At 52.8% G+C, this 19,896-nt stretch overlaps 1 protein-coding gene across 2 annotated transcripts in view; it reads left to right on the forward strand.

Moving 5' to 3' along the window:
- Nucleotides 1-1,640: 1,640 nt before the first annotated feature.
- The window catches only part of LOC309536958 (snake venom vascular endothelial growth factor toxin HF-like), a 51,911-nt gene continuing 33,655 nt past the window's right edge, over nt 1,641-19,896 (forward strand). Inside the window, exon 1 of one of the 2 annotated variants that reach the window (XM_082231379.1) lies at nt 1,641-1,660. The gene's annotated coding sequence lies outside the window, so the exon portion shown is untranslated. The other variant, XM_082231378.1, reaches the window with a different exon arrangement.

The following is a 19,896-nucleotide window of genomic DNA, read 5'->3' on the forward strand; positions in this document are numbered from 1 at the left end:
ATGCTCCTTCAGGTATACTGGGCCTTTGAGGCCGTTTAGGGCTTTAAAGGTCAGCACCAACACTTTGAATTGTGCTCGGAAATGTACTGGGAGCCAATGTAGATCTTTCAAGACCGGTGTTATGTGGTCTCAGTGGCTGCTCCCAGTCACCAGTCTAGCTGCCGCATTCTGGATTAGTTGTAGTTTCCGGGTCACCTTCAAAGGTAGCCCCACGTAGAGCGCATGGCAGTAGTCCAAGCGGGAGATAACTAGAGCATGCACTACTCTGGTAAGCCCAGTTACATACCTGTGGGCAAGGAAGCACCCCCCAGGGTGGCCAAAAAGAGGCAGAAGGATGGTAGGCAGGAGGCTGCAGATGGGGGGGGGGCAGCAGGAGGAGAGAAGCGGTGGAGGGGGGAGGAAAGACTGATAAGCAGAGTATGGCTGGGGGCACAAGCAGCAGCAAAACATCATTCCAGTTGCATCCATGTTAAGCTCTCCGAAAGAGCAGCGTGGATTAATGACTGGGCTCCAGGAATGGAGGAGGAATGGGGGTGGGCGAGGTCCTTGCTTGGGGAGAAGATCGTCTGCCCCCCCCCCTTATGGTGCCGTCCATGTCAGGAGGGGCGAGCAGGCAAGCGGGGGAGGGGCTCAGTTTTTTGTGAGGGCGGGCGGGGACTGGATTTGGAGCAGGAGGCGCGGGAGACCCAGGGCAGGCAGGAAGCGATGCGCAAAGGGGTCTTCTGGGGTTGGGAGGTGGGAGAAACCCCGAAAGGACCGAGAGACCGGTGGAAGGCAGACAGAGTCCCAGGGTGTCCCAGGAAAGGAAAGGGAATGAGTAGAAAGCCCGTGCGAGCAGGCGGGCTACGGGAGCGCAGCAGATGCTCCGGCCCGGCCTCGGGGGCTTTCATAGAATGGTTGATTTGGAAGGGATCCCCCGGGGTCATCCAGTCTGACCCCCCACCTCCCTCAACCCCTTGCAGTGCAGGAACCGCAGCTAAACCTTTTGCCTCTCCCTTCCGGGTTCCAGAGTTGGAAGGGACCCCCAGAGGTCATCCAGCCCAACCCCAACCCTGCAGTGCAGGCACCGCAGCGAAACCTTTTGCCTCTCCCTTCCGATCCTCCCCGGGTTCCGGAGTTGGAAGGGACCCCCAGAGGTCATCCAGCCCAACCCCATCCCTGCAGTACAGGAACCGCAGCGAAACCTTTTGCCTCTCCCTTCCGATCCTCTCCGGGTTCCGGAGTTGGAAGGGACCCCCAGAGGTCATCCAGCCCAACCCCATCCCTGCAGTGCAGTGCAGGAACCGCAGCTAAGCCCTTTCCCTTTCCCTCCTTCCCTTCCTTCTCCGCCGGCCCCGTCCAGCTCCGGCGTCCTCCCGGCTCGGCTCGGCGATCCTCTCCTCGCCGTGCGAGCGCCCGGCCGCCCCACGTGGCTGGCATCCCGGCCGAGAACAAACAACCCGCCCGTCTCCCCGGCAACGGCGTTCCATTCCCCGCGCGCGTCATCACGCCGGCCGTTCGGGGCTTTGTTGACGTTGCCCGGCAACGGCGCCGCTGCCTTGGCGACGGCGGGTGGAGGGGCGGGCGGGGCGGGGCTTCCCGAGGGCAGCGCCAACGGCAGAAGCGAACCCTCCGGAGGCGGAGCCAGTCGGCTGCCGGCGCTCGGCGAGGCAGCCTCGAGGCAGGGGTGGGGGGCTGCTCGCTCTTTCTCTCTCCGCCCCTCCCGCCCCATTGAAAGTGGGGCTCACGATGGATTTGTAGTAGAGCCTCCTCCCCACTACTCGTTAGACGAATGCCAGGGGAGGGTTTTGTTTATCAGGTGAGAAAGAGGAGGCGGAGGAGAGGAATGTTTGTTTACCAGTAGGATGACATAGAGAGACCCTTGCGGGGTTTGCATGTGGGGTGAAATGTGTGGGAGGGAGGGGGCCCCCTATCGATCTGGGGTGGGGATGACAGCTGGTCAACGTACATGGACTCCCCGCGCCATTACTTCTGCCAAAATACTGTACTGATCTTGATTCACTGAGAAATATAATACCGTGGCCCCCTTTGATCAATGGGATAGACGTCAGGATCCCCCCTTGCAACCTAGGAATAGTTTGCTTGTGTACGGATAAATCCAGTGATATTTGGAATGCATTACCATGAATTGTAGTGACTTGTTCATAATTGCATACTCGTCGGAATCCACCGTTACATTGGCCAGGAATCGAACCCGGGTCTCCTGAGTGGCAGGTGAGAATTCTATCACTGAACAACCAATGATGCGGGTGGCTCTGTGGTCTAAACCACTGAGCCTCTTGGGCTTGCTGATCGGAAGGTCGGTGGTTCGAATCCCTGCGACGGGCTGAGCTCCCGTTGCTCTGTCCCAGCTCCTGCCAACATAGCAGTTCGAAAGCACACCAGCGCAAGTAGATAAATAGGTACTGCTGCGACGGGAAGGTAAGTGGTGTTTTCATGCGCTCTGGTTTCCATCACGGTGCTGGCCACATGACCTGGAAAGCTGTCTGTGGATAAACGTCGACTCCCTCGGCATGAAAGTGAAATGAGCGCTACAACCCCATAGCTGTTTTTGACTGGACTTAACTGTCCAGGAATCCTTTACCTTTTACCTTACCTTTACTCGTCAGAATAATAACATTTATTATATACCTATATAGAGTACTGTATGGCAGTTTCTTTTTTCTTTTTAAATCATTTTTATTAAGTTTCCCATTTTAACAATCCAATCAAATCACATTTAATGTTCCAAATTATACAAATACAGATCACAAAGAAGACAGTTTCAGGTATCTTTTAGTTTTGGTTTTCATTTCTTTCCCTTTATTTGTCCACTGAAATTTGTTAATTTATATATATGGGAGTGGGGAACCATTCTCAGTTCTGGGGGGCCACATTCACAGTGGCGTAGCGTGGGGGGTGCAGGGGGCCCGGCTGCACCGGGCGCAACATCTGGGGCGCGCGCTGGGGGGGCATGCTAAAATCCACGGGTTAGGGGGCGCAAATTACTTGCCTTGCCCCGGGTGCTGACAACCCACGCTACGCCACTGCACATTCGCTTCCGGCAGCCATCTGAGGGCAACATGGAGTGTGTGGCTAGCTGCTCAAAGTGAGTGAAAATTGTACTTTTGCACCGGTAGATTGTTTTGGCCATTAACCTGGAAAAGAGGATTGGACCAATTCGTGGAGGAGAAGAGGTGCTGGAAGCTGCAGGAGGGGAGAGTTCTGCTCTTGTGTTCGAATCCTGATTGTGGCGTGTTTTTCCATCATGGGCATCTGCTTGGCCACTGTGAGATGATGAGGCTGGATTAGATCGCCAGCAGCCAGGCTTTCCTTGTATTCTACACACAAACACACACACACAAACACACACCTCTATCCAGACACACAAGAGGCACTGCCAAAGGACATATCCGAGCACTTGGGGAAGCGGTTGGTGCCAAGGGGAAATGTGATGCGTGACTCCATGGAGTGTTTGAAGGGCCAGATGGGGAGAGCGCCAAGGGCCACGACTGGCCCCTGCACCCAAGGTTCCCCACCCCTTCCTCTTGTGGAGGAGACACACAAATAAGAACTTTAGAAAATTATCACAGGGTCAGGGTAGTTCCTATGGGGAGAGGTGGTCCTTGAGGTATTGCAGTCCTGAGCCATTTAAGAAGAAGAAGAAGAGTTTGGATTTGATATCCCACTTTATCACTACCCTAAGGAGTCTCAAAGCGGCTAACATTCTCCTTTCCCTTCCTCCCCCACAACAAACACTCTGTGAGGTGAGTGGGGCTGAGAGACTTCAGAGAAGTGTGACTGGCCCAAGGTCACCCAGCAGCTGCATGTGGAGGAGCGGAGACGCGAACCCGGTTCCCCAGATTACAAGACTACTGCTCTTAACCACTACACCACACTGGCTCTCTTTAAGACTTTATAAGTCAAGAAAAGCACTTTGAATTGGGCCGGGAAACTGACTGGCAGCCAGCACAGTCAGGCCAGGTTGGGTGCAATAGGCTCAAACCGTCTTGCTCCTGTGACCAACCTGGATGCCAAATTCTGCACCGGCTGACGTTTCCGAACTGTCTTCAAAAGCAGCCCCATGCAGAGGAGCGGTGCACACACTTTGCACCCAGGGGCGGGGCGTGCCACCCATGGGGCAGCGCCGTGAACGTCCCACGGGGCAGGGCAGCAAGCATGGGGGTGGTGCCACCCACAGCGAACGTCCCACAGGGAGCTGTCTGTGGTGAGTGGCTTTATATATACAGTGGTACCTCGGGTTAAGTACTTAATTCGTTCCGGAGGTCCGTTCTTAACCTGAAACTGTTCTTAACCTGAAGCACCACTTTAGCTAATGGGGCCTCCTGCTGCTGCCATGCCACTGGAGCACAATTTCTGTTCTCATTCTGAAGAAAAGTTCTTAACCCGAGGCAATATTTCTGGGTTAGCAGAGTCTGTAACCTGAAGCGTATGTAACCTGAGGTACCACTGTATGTGTGTGTGTTGGTGTGTGTGTGTATATATATATATACATACATATATATATATATATACATACATATATATACACATACACACACACATTTTTATTGGTTTTTTTAACATATCATTTCCAACAGTCATATTACATAACTTTTCATCTTATACAATATTTTATACTTCCATCTACACCTCTGATGGTTCTTTGTTCTTTATCACTTATTCTGCATTTCTTAATTTCACTATTACTCTTAATTCTCACTAACTAATAATTCTCCTCATAGTCTTCCTTGCAATCTTTCGAGTAATCCTCCTTACAAAGCTCCTTGCAGTCCTACTAGCGTAATCTGTTCAGTACAATTTCCAAATAAAGTGGTACCTCGCAAGACGAATGCCTCGCAAGACGAAAAACGCGCAAGATGAAAGGGTTTTCCGTTTTTTGAGTCGTTCCGCAAGACGAATTTCCCTATGGGCTTGCTTCGCAAGACGAAACGTCTTGCGAGTTCTTGCGAGTTTGTTTCCTTTTTCTTAAAGCCGCTAAGCCGTTAATAGCCGCTAAGCTGCTAAGCCGCTAATAGCCGCTAAGCCGCTAATAGCCGTGCTTCGCAAGACGAAAAAACCGCAAGACGAGGATACTCGTAGAACGGATTAATTTCGTCTTGCGAGGCACCACTGTAGTTTGTGTATTTACTCCAGTCTTCTGAGAATCTCTGGTCCGGCAGGTTTCGAATCCTTCCAGTTAATTTATCAAGTTCTGCATAGTCCATCAATTTCATCCTCCATTCTTCTTTCGTCGGTAATTCTTCTTGCTCCGTGGTGAGCGTCTTATGGGGGGCGGCACATAGAGCATCCCAGGGGGGCAGGGCGGCGATGTCACCCCCCTCAGGGATGACACCCGGGGTGAACCGCACCCCCCATCCTCCACCAGTGGCGCCAAATATAAGGCATTGCAGTAATCTAACCCTAGAAATGGAATTCTCAGAGAACAGCACAATCCTCTAGGTCTCTAACAAAGGAGAGTCTACCACATGTGTTAACTACTAGTGGAATATTTAGGCTTTGTTTTATTGGTGACCCTGATTATGGCAGGCTCTCCTTTCTGCAGGTTTTTTAAACAGAGCTTGGGCAGGCAAGTACGTTTCCGAGCACAATTCAAAGCGTTGGTGCTGACCTTTAAAGCCCTAAACAGCCTCAAAGGCCCAGTATACCTGAAGGAGCGTCTCCACCCCCATCGTTCTGCCTGGACACTGAGGTCCAGTGCCGAGGGCCTTCTGGCGGTTTCCTCCCTGGGAGAAGGCAAGTTACAGGGAACCAGGCAGAGGGTCTTCTCGGTGGTGGCACCCGCCCTGTGGAACGCCCTCCCACCAGATGCCAAAAAGAAAAACAACTGCCAGACTTTTAGGCGACATCTGAAGGCAGCCGTGTTCAGGGAAGCTTTTAAAGTTTGATGTATTACTGTATTTTAATATTTGGTTGGAAGCCGCCCAGGGTGGCTGGGGAGACCCAGCCAGATGGGTGCGGTATGAATAATATATTATTATTATTATTATTATTATTATTATTATTATTATTATTATTATTATTATTTCAGGATTCTTTTGATGTGATTCCTGCACTGCAGGGGGCTGGGCTCAATGACCCCAGGGGAAGGGGTCCCTTCCAACTCGACAATTCCACGGTTCTGTTTTGGTGCTCGCGCATGTGTGAACATTCATGCAAGGGGTCGTGCAGCTGTGCGAGCAACGCTGTATGTGTGTGTTTGTGTGTAAACGGAGATGTTTGCACCAGCTGGGGTGAAAGCCTGGCTGCATCTCCTGGCCTGTGATTGTGCAGAGACACAATCACACAAGATGTACGTGTGTTTTTGTGTTGCAGAAGCAGAGTTGCCTTATCTGGGTGAGTGTGCCAGGGAGGTTTTGTGTGCGAAAGGTGACTCCATCCCAGCAGCGCCCTCCCAGCGCATTGCGTGCCAGCGGCCTCTGGCAGCGGCAGGAGCTCAGCCTATCCCTCCTCAGCTGTGGCTTCTGGCCCCGGACCAGGGGAATTTGGCCGCTGGCCTCGGTAAATAACAACAGCCAGAATTGGAAGGCGAAACTTGTTGCTAAGAGACCAATGTTTTGCTCCGGCAAAACTGGGGCCTCCAGTCTGGGAGGGAGGCGGGCCGAGGAGCCTGGGAACAGGGGCAGAGGGAGGAAGAGGGGGGGAACGGGGACCACAGAATCATAGCATTGGAAGGGCCCCCCAGGGGTCATCTAGCTCAACCCCCTGGCAACTCAGCGGAAGTATAACTTCATTTCTTTTTATGTGGGGTACTGCTGCCAGCAGGGGGAAAGAGACCAGGGGCAAACGAATAGGAGGTTCCCCCAGTTTTCTAAGGGCGTAAGAAGATCAGAGGAGCTTTTTGGATCAGCCCAGCAGCTTGTTCTCCCGGCCAGAGGCTTGTGGGCAAGAAGGATTCTCCTCTCCTGTGGTTTCCAGAAACTGATATTCAGAAGCATCGGTGGCACCAGCTGTGGAGGCAGAGCAGAGCCATTGAGGCTACAAATAACCATCGATAGCCCTCTCCTCCTCTGTGAATTTGTGTAATCCGAAATGGAGGCAGTGAGAGATTTTACTTTCTTGGGCTCCATGATCACTACAGATGGTGACAGAAGTCAAGAAATTAAAAGACGCCTGCTTCTTGGGAGGAAAACAATGACAAACCTACACAGCATCTTAAAAAGCAGAGACATCACCTTGCCAACAAAGGTCCATATAGTTAAAGCTATGGTTTCCCAGTAGTGGTGTACGGAAGTGAGAGCTGGACCATAAAGAAGGCTGATCGCCGGAGAATGGATGCTTTTGAATTCTGGTGCTGGAAGAGACTCTTGAGAGTCCCATGGACTGCAAGAAGATCCAACTTCTCCATTCTGAAGGAAATCAGCCCTGAGTGCTCACTGGAAGGACAGATCCTGAAGGTGAGGCTCCAGGACTTTGGCCACCTCATGAGAAGAGAAGACTCCCTGGAAAAGACCCTGGTGTTGGGAAAGATGGAGGGCACAAGTAGAAGGGGACGACAGAGGATGAGATGGTGGGACAGTGTTCTCGAAGCTACCAGCCTGAGTTTGACCCAACTGTGGGAGGCAGTGGAAGACAGGAGTGCCTGGCATGCTCTGGTCCAGGGGGTCACGAACACTGTAGCTTCGAGAACACCGCCGCAGTGCGATTTCTGTTCTCATCCTGAAGCAAAGTTCTTAACCCGAGGTACTATTTCTGGGTTAGCGGAGTCTGTAACCTGAAGCGTCTGTAACTTGAAGCATCTGTAACCCGAGGTACCACTGTACTTTTCGATTTTTCCCTCTGTTGGTTCACCCCCTAGCTCTTCTGCATTTTCCCAATTACTCGCTACAACCCGTCTGGCTTCCCGGAGCTTTACAATCCTTATTTCACCCCTCTTTGCAGCAACCCCTTTCGAGCCTGGCCGCGCTTGGGCCCATTTCACACACGGGAAAACTGAGGCGGGGAAGGCAGTGTCTTGCCTGAGGCCACCCACTGAGATCACAGAGACAGAGGCCTGATTCTAGTTGCAGTTCACCCGGTCAGACACACACACACACTCTCACACTCTTTCTGTTTTGCCGCATCTGCAAAACAGATTCAGGAGGAGTGCCGTGTGTGTGTGTGTGTGTGTGTGTGTGTGTGTGTGTGTACCCAGAATCTCTGCACCTCCCTCTCCAAAGTTCTGCCCGCCTGCTCCTCTCCCTTAGCCGCCCAGCCCAGCCCTTGCCAGTCACCCAGGGTGCTCTCACCCTCCCCACCCCCGCCGTAAGGTGTGTACCTGCTCTGGGTTAGCCAGGGGGTTCTACGGAGAATTTTGGCAGGCTGGGCGCATTCCTCCGAGGGGCTGGCAAGAGCCTGCGCCTGCTCCCTCCCTCCTGGAAGTCCTCTTGCTTACATAAACAGCATTTGCTGGAGGCCCCTTCACGGCTCTGTTTGTTTGCCTTCCTGCCCGCCTAGAACTATCGGGTCGCTAAGGAGTTTGGGGGGGTGTTGCATAGCAGGCCTCGCCTATATATTTATATACACACTGCTGTCACAAAGCCAGCCTCCCCTTGCTTCCTTTGCCCCACGCTTCTGTGTGTTTTTGCCCTCCTCCACCAAAGAATGATAGAATTGTACAGTGGGTGGGATACCCGGAGGTCATCCAGCTCAACCCGCCCCCGCAAGGCAGGAATTGCAGTGGAGGGATCCCCCGACCAGTGGCCTTCCACCCCCTGTTGAAAAACCTCCAGCAAATGGGAGTCCTCCACCTTCCCAGGGAGTCCCTTCTACGGTCTAAACAAAAATTATTCCCGGTGTTTAGCTGGAATCTGTTTTCTTGTCCTTTGGGTCGGGTCCCACGCACAGAGTTGGAGGGTATCTTAAAATAACGTAAGAACAGCCCCCCGGAGGAGGCCAGCAGTCCATCAAGTCCAGCGTCCTCACGGTGTCCAGCCAGATGCCCATTCCGGGAATCCCGCAAGCGGGACCCGAGTGTGAGAGCAGCTCTCCGCTCCTGTGTTTTCCACCAGCAGGTATTTGCAAGTAGAGGCAGGGCACAGCTGTCCTAACCCCAGTAGCTATCAGTAGCCCTTTCCTCCACCAATTTATGCGATCCTCTTTTAGAGCCCCCCAGGTTTGCTGCCTATCTTCCCTGCAGCAGTGAGTTCCGCAGTTTAGCTCTGCGCCGCCTGAGGAAGTTCTTCCTTTTATCCGTCCCAAACCTTCCATCTTTGTTGGAGGTCCACAAGCTCCAGAGAAAAACTTTTCTCTGCGCACTGGGAGGTCCCCCTTGTCCAGTTCAAGACATGCGATGTCAGATGGGAAAGATGGAGATCTTCAGGCCCAGGAGCTGAATGCATCCCTCCTGGACCCTTCCCAATATCACTTCTCCCCCTCCTCCTTCCGAGGCTTAAGCTGCCAGCCTCCTCCTTGTTGCCCCAGTAGAGCTCAGCAGGGAGAAGGCTGAAGCAGAATTCCTTGTCATTTGGCTCTGGCGCCCCCTACTGTCAGGCTCCCTGACTTATGCCCTACCAGCTGCCTGGACACATTCCAAGCAATCAGAGCCCATTTCCGGAGGCACGTCTGTCCCGCTCTGGAACAGCACGTACCATGAGGGCGTTTCAGGCTTCAGCCTTAGTTCCCTGCATTGGTTCTGTCTACAGAGAGCGCCGGGCTCATCGTCAGTGAGATAGACCTTCAGGTTATGTTGGAAGACCAGGACTCTGCAGCAGTGCCCGCCCCCTAAATGATGGATGAGGGTTCCCCGCAAGAACTTTTCTGCCCCATCTCCCACCGCCCCCGATATTCCTCATGGAGGAGCCAGTGGCGGACTTTAAAATTTCAGATTTCAGAGGCACCAACCCTCTTGCCTTCCGCTCTCCATCACTGTTGCAGCGCCCCCTGCAGGTCCCTCTCGGCTCGCCACTCAATCACTCTGTACTAAATCCGCCTCTGCTGTAGGAGAGGGCTATGGATGGCGTTGGCTGCTAGCCACGATGGATGGCCGTACTCTGCCACCTCCACAGTCGGAGACTGCAATGCGCCTGAATATCACTTGCTGTTGCACTCGGTCTTGCTTGCGGGTTTCCCACGGGGGGCACTTGGCTGGCCACTGTGGTGCTGAATTAGAGAATCTAATTAGAGAACCATAGAATTGTAGCGTTGCTAGGGACCCCCAAGGGTCATCTAGTCCAACCCCCTGCAATGCAGGAATCTCAGCTAAAGCACCCAGGACACCCAGCCTCTGCTTAAAAACCTTCCAGGAAAGGTGAGTCTACCACGTCAAGTGGGAGACCGTTCCGCTGTCGAACAGCTCTTACTGATGTCAGAAAGTTCTTCCTGCTGTTTAGCTGGACCCCTGGCCTGATCCAGCAGCCAGCCAGCCAGCGTCTTCTTACGTTCTTGCGCCAACCTTCAACACCCTCAAAGCAATGCGCACACGCACAGCTGACCCCACGTATCTGGGACCCCAGAGCGCCAGGCCAGAGGGGTGAGCCTTTGGGCAAGCTACGGGCTTGTAGAGGGGGTGGGATCCTGAGCGTGGCAGGTGGGCCCATGCAGCACTCTGGCCTCAGCCTTGCGATGGGTTGTTATTGTTGTTATTGTTGTCCAACACTTCGTGACCCCATGGACCAGAGCACGCCAGGCCCTCCTGTCTTCCACTGCCTCCCACAATTTGGTCAAACTCATGTTCGTAGCTTCGAGAACACTGTCCCATCATCTCGTCCTCTGCCGTCCCCTTCTCCTTGCGTCCTCCATCTTTCCCAACATCAGGGTCTTTTCCAGGGAGTCTTCTCTTCTCATGAGGTGGCCAAAGTCTTCAGGATCTGTCCTTCCAGTGAGCACACAGGGCTGAATTCCTTCAGAATGGAGAGGTTTGATCTTCTCTCAGTCCATGGGACTCTCAAGAGTCTCCTCCAGCACCAGAATTCAAAAGCATCAATTCTTCAGCCTTCTTTATGGTCCAGCTCTCACTTCCATACATCACTACTTTTACTATACAGACCTTTGTTGGCAAGGTGATGTCTCTGCTTTTTAAGATGCTGTCTAGGTTTAGGTTTGTCATAAGATGCTGTCTAGGTCTGTCTAGGTTTGTCATTGCTTTTCTCCCAAGAAGCAGGCGTCTTTTAATTTCGTGGTTTCTGTCACCATCTGCAGTGATCATGGAGCCCAAGAAAGTAAAATCTCTCACTGCCTCTATTTCTTCCCCTGCTATTTGCCAGGAGATGATGGGACCAGTGGCCATGATCTTCGTTTTTTGATGTTGGGCTTCAAACCATATTTTGCACTCTCCTCTTTCACCCTCGTTAAAAGGCTCTTTAATTCCTCCTCACTTTCTGCCATCAAGGTTGTGTCGTCTGCATAGCTGAGGTTGTTGATATTTCTTCCGGCAATCTTGCGATGGGTACTGTCCACTTTTGGCGTGGCCAGATCGCAGTGCGCACGGGGCGCCACCCCGAGCTGCTCGGAGGAAGGATAGGCAAAAAAACGCAGCAAGCAAACACCCCCCCAATCTCTGCCCCCTCCCCTTCGAAGCGGCTGCATCTCAGCATCCTCTCTGAGCAACGCACCTCTTCTTCCTAAGGGATACCCCCGGTTTGATCTCTCCCCAGACGGGGGGGTTGGGCTGCGCGCGCGCAATGATGGGGTGTGCGCTGGGGGAGTGCCTGCCTCTCCGGCTGACTGTCCCCGCAGACGCAAGCAGATGCGCGGGCGCGCACGCCAGCGGTGGCCGCCGGAAGCCCGCGCGCCTCGCCGCCGGGCTGCTCCATATAGAGGCGCGCGGCTATTTCGGGCTGCGGCGCTGCCGAGCGAGTGAGGAGAGGGGCTATTTATAGCAGCCGGAGGGTAAAAATGGAAGGTGCTCTCCGAAGGAGCGCGCAGCGGATTGCGGGGAGGGGAGGGCCGGGCGCGGATGGGGCACCTTAGGTGCACCCAGAACAGTGGCGTAGCGTGGGGGGTGCAGGGGGGCCGGCCGCACCGGGCGCAACATCTGGGGGTTAGGGTTAGGGTGCGCAAATCCACGGGTTAGGGGGCGCAGATTACTTGCCTTGCCCCGGGTGCTGACAACCCACGCTACGCCACTGACCCAGAACCTGGATGGATGGATGCTGGTCCCTTCTTAGAGGGGGGGACGACGACTGCTGGGTCCCTTATTCCCACGCTGGGGGGGGGGGGCGCATCTTGAATAAAGGGAGCTGCAGAGCTCTGAGACCCCAAATTGGCCTTGGACACCACCACCCAGGTCAGATCTCCATCCCCCCCCCGCTAGCCCTCCGAGGTGCTCGCCTTCTCCTAAACTCTTGGGTGCAAAGTCCAAGGGGATGGATGAATTCCTTCCTTCCTTCCTTCCTTCCTTCCTTCCTTCCTTCTTTCCTTTACGAAGAAGGAGCTGGGTTTGATCCGCACGGGACGCGCGCCCAGAAGATTCGCAGGAGACCCAGCAACCCAGATGCCAACCTAGTAGCAGGGGGGAACTGATGGACCGTTCTGCGTGCCAAGCAGCTTAGCCAACGCGCGCTCTCCCGCGGCTCTTTGCGCGGCTCTCTGCTGCCCCTTGGTGGCCGCTCTCCGCAGGAGCAACGATTTAATAATAATAATGATGATGATGATGATGATGATGATAAATTTTATTTATATCCCGCCCTCCCCAGCCGAAGCCGGGCTCAGGGCGGCTAACAACACTAAAATAGTGCAACATTATAAAAACATTATAAAAATTAATTAAAATCAAAATTGATGGCAACCATAAAGAAAAGTGCTGTAAAGATTGCCAAAGGAGGGAGTCAGGCTGCGCCCTGGCCAAAGGCCTGGTGGAACAGCTCTGTCTTGCAGGCCCTGCGGAAAGATGTCAAGTCCTGCAGGGCCCTTGTCTCTTGTAACAGAGCATTCCACCAGGTTGGAGCCGCAGCCGAAAAAGCCCTGGCTCTAGTTGAGGCCAGCCTAACCTCTCTGTGGCCTGGGACCTTCAGGATGTTTTTGTTTGAAGACCGTAAGTTCCTCTGTGGGACATACCAGGAGAGGCAGTCCCGTAGGTACGAGGGTCCTACACCGTATAGGGCTTTAAAGGTTAAAATCCAGTGCAGCTGGTATAGCACCGGGTGAATGTGCTCCCGCATCGAGGACCCCATAAGGAGTCTCACCGCGGCATTCTGCACCCGCTGGAGTTTCTGGGTCAGTCTCAAGGGCAGCCCCACGTAGAGCGAGTTACAATAATCCAGTCTGGAGGTGACCGTCGCGTGGATCACAGTGGCTAGGTCAGGGCGAGAGAGGTAAGGAGCCAACTGCTTAGCTTGGCGGAGATGAAAAAATGCCGCCTTTGTTATAGCTGCAATCTGCGCCTCCATGGAGAGGGAGGTATCGAAGATTACACCAAAACGGACGGTGCTGGCACTAATTGCACCCCCGCAAGAGATGGGAGTTGCCCCCTCAATCCCATATCGTCCCGTCCCAGCCAGAGGACCTCTGTCTTCGAAGGATTTAACTTCAACCGGCTCCCACGTAACCATCCAGCCACAGCTCTCCAGTACTACAGTGGTACCTCAGGTTACATATGCTTCAGGTTACAGACGCTTCAGGTTACAGGCTCCGCTAACTCAGAAATAGTACCTCAGGTTAAGAACTTTGCTTCAGGATGAGAACAGAAATCGTGCTCCGGCGGCAGTGGGAGGCCCCATTAGCTAAAGGTGTACCTCAGGTTAAGAACAGTTTCAGGTTAAGAAGGGACCTCCGGAACGAATTAAGTTTTTAACCCGAGGTACCACTGTACAGAGAACATTCTCGCCCCTGAAAAGAATTCAGATTTAATTTGAAGAAGTGCGAACTATTGGCGGGCGGGGGAGACCCAGAGCGGACCCCCGTGTGTGAACGCACAGCACACACAGACCAGTGAGGAATAGTTGAAGCAAAGTTCTTAACCCGAGGTAATATTTCTGGGTTAGTGGAGTCTGTAACTTGAAGCGTATGTAACCTGAAGCGTACGTAACCCAAGGTACCACTGTAAACCTTTAGAAATTTGAAGCTGGCTGTCACATCTCCTCTCAGTCGCCTCTTCTCTAGGCTAAACATTCCCAGCTCCTTCAACCATTCCTCACAAGGCTTGGTTTCCAGACCCTTGGTTTCATCTTGGTCACCTTCCTCTGCAACACTTTCCAGCTCATCAATATCCTTCTGGTATCCAAAACGTGACACAGGGCTCCAGGTGTGGTCTGACCAAGGCAGAATAAAACAGTGATACCATTTCACTATGGGGACGCGGGTGGCGCTGTGGTCTAAACCACTGAGCCTCTTGGGCTTGCCGGTCAGAAGGTTGACGGTTCGATTCCCCACGACGGGGTGAGCTTCCGTTGCTCGGTCCCTGTTCCCGCCAACCTAACAGTTCAAAAGCACGTCAAAGAGAGCCAGTGTGGTGTAGTGGTTAAGAACGGTGGACTCATAATCTGGTGAACCAGGTTCGCTTCCCCGCTCCTCCACATGCAGCTGCTGGGTGACCTTGGGCCAGTCACACTTCTTTGAAGTCTCTCAGCCTCACTCACCTCACAGAGTGTTTGTTGTGGGGGAGGAAGGGAAAGGAGAATGTTAGCCGCTTTGAGACTCCTTAGGGTAGTGATAAAGCGGGATATCAAATCCAAACTCCTCCAAAGTGCAAGTAGATAAATAGGTACCACTCCAGCGGGAAGGTAAACAGCGTTTCCGTGTGCTGCTCTGGCTCGCCAGAAGCGGCTTAGTCATGCTGGCCACATGACCCAGAAGCTGTCTGCGGACAAACGCCAATCAGAAGGTCGGCGGTTTGAATCCCCGCGATGGGGTGAGCTCCCGTTGCTCGGTCCCTGCTCCTGCCAACCTAGCAGTTCGAAAGCACACTTGTTCAAGTAGATAAATAGGTACTGCTCCGGCGGGAAGGTAAACGGCATTTCCGTGCCTCTCTGGTTCAGCAGAAGTGGCTTAGTCATGCTGGCCAAGCTCCCTCGGCCTATAGAGTGAGATGAGCATGCAACCCCAGAGTCGTCTGCGACTGGACTCTGGACTGATCAAATTTGCAGATGACACCAAACTGGGAGGGGTGGCTAACACCCCAGAGGACAGGATCACACTTCAAAACGACCTTGACAGATTAGAGAACTGGGCAAAAACAAACAAGATGAATTTTAACAGGGAGAAATGTAAAGTATTGCACTTGGGCAAAAAAATGAGAGGCACAAATACAAGATGGGGGACACCTGGCTTGAGAGCAGTACATGTGAAAAGGATCTAGGAGTCTTGGTTGACCACAAACTTGACATGAGCCAACAGTGTGACGCGGCAGCTAAAAAAGCCAATGCAATTCTGGGCTGCATCAATAGGAGTATAGCATCTAGATCAAGGGAAGTAATAGTGCCACTGTATTCTGCTCTGGTCAGACCTCACCTGGAGTACTGTGTCCAGTTCTGGGCACCACAGTTCAAGAAGGACACTGACAAACTGGAACGTGTCCAGAGGAGGGCAACCAAAATGGTCAAAGGCCTGGAAACGATGCCTTATGAGGAACGGCTAAGGGAGCTGGGCATGTTTAGCCTGGAGAAGAGGAGGTTAAGGGGTGATATGATAGCCATGTTCAAATATATAAAAGGATGTCACATAGAGGAGGGAGAAAGGTTGTTTTCTGCTGCTCCAGAGAAGCGGACACGGAGCAATGGATCCAAACTAGAAGAAAGAAGATTCCACCTAAACATTAGGAAGAACTTCCTGACAGTAAGAGCTGTTTGACAGTGGAATTTGCTGCCAAGGAGTGTGGTGGAGTCTCCTACTTTGGAGGTCTTTAAGCAGAGGCTTGACAACCATATGTCAGGAGTGCTCTGATGGTGTTTCCTGCTTGGCAGGGGGTTGGACTCGATGGCCCTTGTGGTCTCTTCCAACTCTATGATTCTATGAAATATGTCAAGTTGAATTAAATAGAAAAGCTTGCAAATACCAGATAGGCTTAGTATTGAAATATGTGCCTCTCTGGTTCAGCAGAAGTGGCTTAGTCATGCAGGCCAAGCTCCCTCGGTCTATAGAGTGAGATGAGCATGCAACCCCAGAGTCGTCTGCGACTGGACTTTCAGGGGTCCTTTACCTTTTTTTATCATTTCACTTGATCTGGACATGAGACGTCTGTTTATGCAGCCTAGCACTGCATCAGTTCCCCTCCTCCTGCTGCATCAAACTCTTGGCTCCTGGAAAGCTTGTGGTCTACCAAGACCCCTAGATCCCTTTTACACATGGCCTGCTATCACATCTCAGTCTCCACCCCCACCATGCTAAACATACCTAGCTCCCCGAACCATTCCTCAAAAGGCTTTCTTTCCAGACCCTTGATCATTTCAGCCGCCTTCCTCTGCACACGCATTCCCATCCTTTTGTCAAATCCCAATCTGCGATGAGCAGGCTTTGCTGAAATCCCCCACAACTCCACTCCGAGGCCTGAAAAGGAAATTTGTTCATTTATTTGGATGATTCAGATTCTGCCCTTGGCACAAGCTGCTGGCAGCTTACAATAAAAACAAGTAAATAAGAACACACACACACACACAAAATCAATTAAAACACACAACAGCGAATCACTGAATGGGCGGTTAGTAATATTCTTTTATTTAACCATTCAGTAAATCTCTATCTTGCCCTTTCTTCCAAAACAGAAAGCATCAAAATGTTAAAACAGTGCAATTTAAAATAGATGAAAACCCATTTAATCCTGCTGTGTGCCAGAAGGCTTTCGTATCCCTGCCATTACGCATCGCAAGTATTTCAGGGTGTCAAAAGGGGGCCCTGGAGACCAGGGTTCAAAGCCCCACATGTCTGTGAAGATCACTGGGTGCATAATAGCACCCCACTAGAAATCTCAAGAGCGAATCCCAAAAGATATGGGGGTCTAGTTCTCTTGGAACATCCAACTTACCGCCCAATAATCAAAGGGGAGGCTGAAGGCAGTGTGGTGTAATGGTTAGTACGATGGAGACAAGTGCCACTGGCATAACCGGGGGGGGGGGCAGCTGTCCCCATCAAGTAAAACAACTAACTAACTAACTAACTAACTGAGGTTACGAAAGATGTTGTGGAGAGCGCAGGTTTACACAGCCTCCAACCGCTCACTCATCTTCACAGCAGAGCTATTTGAAAATATAGTCAATGTAGTTTGGGCTTTTAGATGTATAACGGACTTAATATTTTATGTAATTCTGTAGTCCATTGTAACCGAAGTTGTCCATGATTTTAGTGTTTTGTTCTTGTTGAAGAGAGTCATAAACAATATTTAAGACTTTAAAAAAGAATTGGGGGGACACGGGTGGCGCTGTGGGTTAAACCACAGAGCGTTGGACTTGCCAATCAGAAGGTCAGCGGTTCGAATCCCCGCGACGGGGTGAGCTCCTGTTGCTCAGTCCCTGCTCCTGCCAACCTAGCAGTTCGAAAGCACGTCAAAGTGCGAGTAGATAAATAGGTACCACTCCGGCGGGAAGGTAAACAGCGTTTCCGTGCACTGCTCTGGCTCGCCAGAAGCGGCTTAGTCACGCTGGCCACATGACCCGGAAGCTGTACACCGGCTCCCTCGGCCAATAAAGCGAGATGAGCGCCGCAACCCCAGAGTCGGTCACGACTGGACCTAATGGTCAGGGGTCCCTTTAACTTGTACTAAAAAAGAATTACTGCTTTAAAACATTTAGAACATCCAAATTCATTTAAGAGCAGCAGCAATCGGACACCCGAACCCCCCTCCACCTGACTCCCTATTTATTATTATTTATTTATTTGCATTTACACCCCACCTTTTTCTGGAAGGTGCTCAAGGTGGCATACATGGTCCTCCTCCTCCTCGTTTTATCCCCACGACAACCCTGCGAGGCGGAGAGGCAGTGATGGGTCCAAAGTCACGCCCAGAGAGCTTCCTTCCGAATACCAGTTGCTGGAAGCTAGAGGAGGGGAAGCTCCATATAGTTCAAGCTCTGGTTTTCCCAGTAGTGATGTATGGAAGTGAGAGCTGGACCATCAAGAAGGCTGATCGCCGAAGAATGGATGCTTTTGAATTCTGGTGCTGGAGGAGACTCTGGAGAGTCCCATGGACTGCAAGAAGAGCAAACCTCTCCATTCTGAAGGAAATCGGCCCTGAGTGCTCACTGGAAGGACAGATCCTGAAGCTGAGGCTCCAAGACTTTGGCCACCTCATGAGAAGAGAAGACTCCCTGGAAAAGACCCTGATGTTGGGAAAGATGGAGGGCACAAGGAGAAGAGGACGAAAGAGGAGGAGATGGCTGGACAGTGTTTTCGAAGCTACCAGCATGAGTTTGACCAAACTGCGGGAGGCAGTGGAAGACAGGAGTGCCTGGCGTGCTCTGGTCCAGGGGGTCACGAAGAGTCGGACACGACTAAGCAACAACAACAACAAAGGAGGGGGAAGTGTTGCTCTTGTGAGTACAGGATTCTGGACTTTTCTCAGGTTCTTCTGGAACCTCCAGGTCCCGGGGCAGTCTATCTAGGTTCCTAGGTTCTTATGGGTATTCAGCCACTGTGTGAACAGGATGCGGAGCTATTTGGGCCTCATCAAAACTCGCAGCAGCAAGAAAATACAATTAGGGCTCTTCCCTAACCCATATAGTTTACACCTTCCAAGGACCCAGAGGCCTGAATGAAAATCCTGAGCAGCTTTTGGGATTGAAGCCACCAAAGCCGGACCTCCCTCCCTCCCTCCCTTTCTCGGGAGACAACCCAGTCCAATGGGCACTTCTCCTGCGCAAGAGCCACCCAGGGGCTTGCGCAGGAGCATTTCCCGCGGGGCAGCGCCCCCTTGTGGCTCTGACCCGTTCGCTGCTGCTGCCCTTAATGAGTGCCTGCACTCCAGAACCTCACCTTGCCTGGGGTGAGTAAGATATCAGGGTGCTATCGTGGGGAACCTGTTGCGAGGACCCAGGATATCTGGGTTCACCGCCTACCCGCCCCTTTGCCACGAAGTCACTGGGTGGAGCAGGTTCAGGTCTAAATAATGGGGGGGGGGTCGTAGCCCAGCCTCCTGTTCTCCCAGTAGCCCCCCAGATGACCCACTGGGAAGAAGCCCAGAAACCAGCGGGACTGCAGCGCACATCCAGCCCACACGCGCCCAGCTTGCCGGCGCGTAAAAGGAGCCCAGACCTCTCCACCAGGGACCCAGGAGTCCGGGCTCCCCCTCTGAATCAGCCCCTGCCCCTCGCTCGCTCCGGCCCGCGTCATCCCGGCCTGGCCTCTGGCTCCTGCGGCTATTTATAGCTCACCCGGCGCTAAAAATAGCGCGGGGGCCGGTGCGCAGGTGCCCCCTTGAGCGCCGCGCGTCAGTCGCGCTATTCTTAGCTGCCGCGCCTTGCGCGCTCGCCCGCCCGGGGACCCGCACGCAGGCTGGCTGGCTGGCCGGCCAGTCCGCTCGGGCTCCATCCTCCTTCTCTCCCTTTCCAGGCTTTTCTCGGCGCGCTCCTGCTTGACATCATGCGCGTTCCTGCGGGCCGAGCCCTCCGCCTCCCCGAGGGCGGATTCACAAGTGACGCGCAGCACGCGCCTCCCGGGCTGGGACGGAGAGGATGAGTCACTGGGCAGGGAAAAGACAGGCAGGCTCTGCAGGTGGAGGGAAAGGAGGAGGAATTGGGCGTTTCAGGGAAGGTGAAGCGAATTAAATCAGAGAATCGTAGACTTGGAAGGGGGACCCCTGAGGTCATCCAGTCCAACCCCCTGCAATGCAGGAATCTCAGCTAAAGCATCCCTGACAGATAGCCATCCAACCTCTGCTTAAAGACCTCTAAGGAAGGGAGTCCACAACCTCCCAGGGGAAACCTTTTCACTGTCAAACAGCTCTTACCGTCAGAAAGCTCTTCCTGATGTTTAGTCGGAATCTCCTTTCTTGTAACTTGAAGCCCTGGGTTCGAGTCCTACCCTCCAGAACAGGAGAAAATAATAATAATA

This window comes from Podarcis vaucheri (assembly GCF_965113315.1).
Source record: "Podarcis vaucheri genome assembly, chromosome: 7".
Classification (NCBI taxonomy): domain Eukaryota; kingdom Metazoa; phylum Chordata; class Lepidosauria; order Squamata; family Lacertidae; genus Podarcis; species Podarcis vaucheri.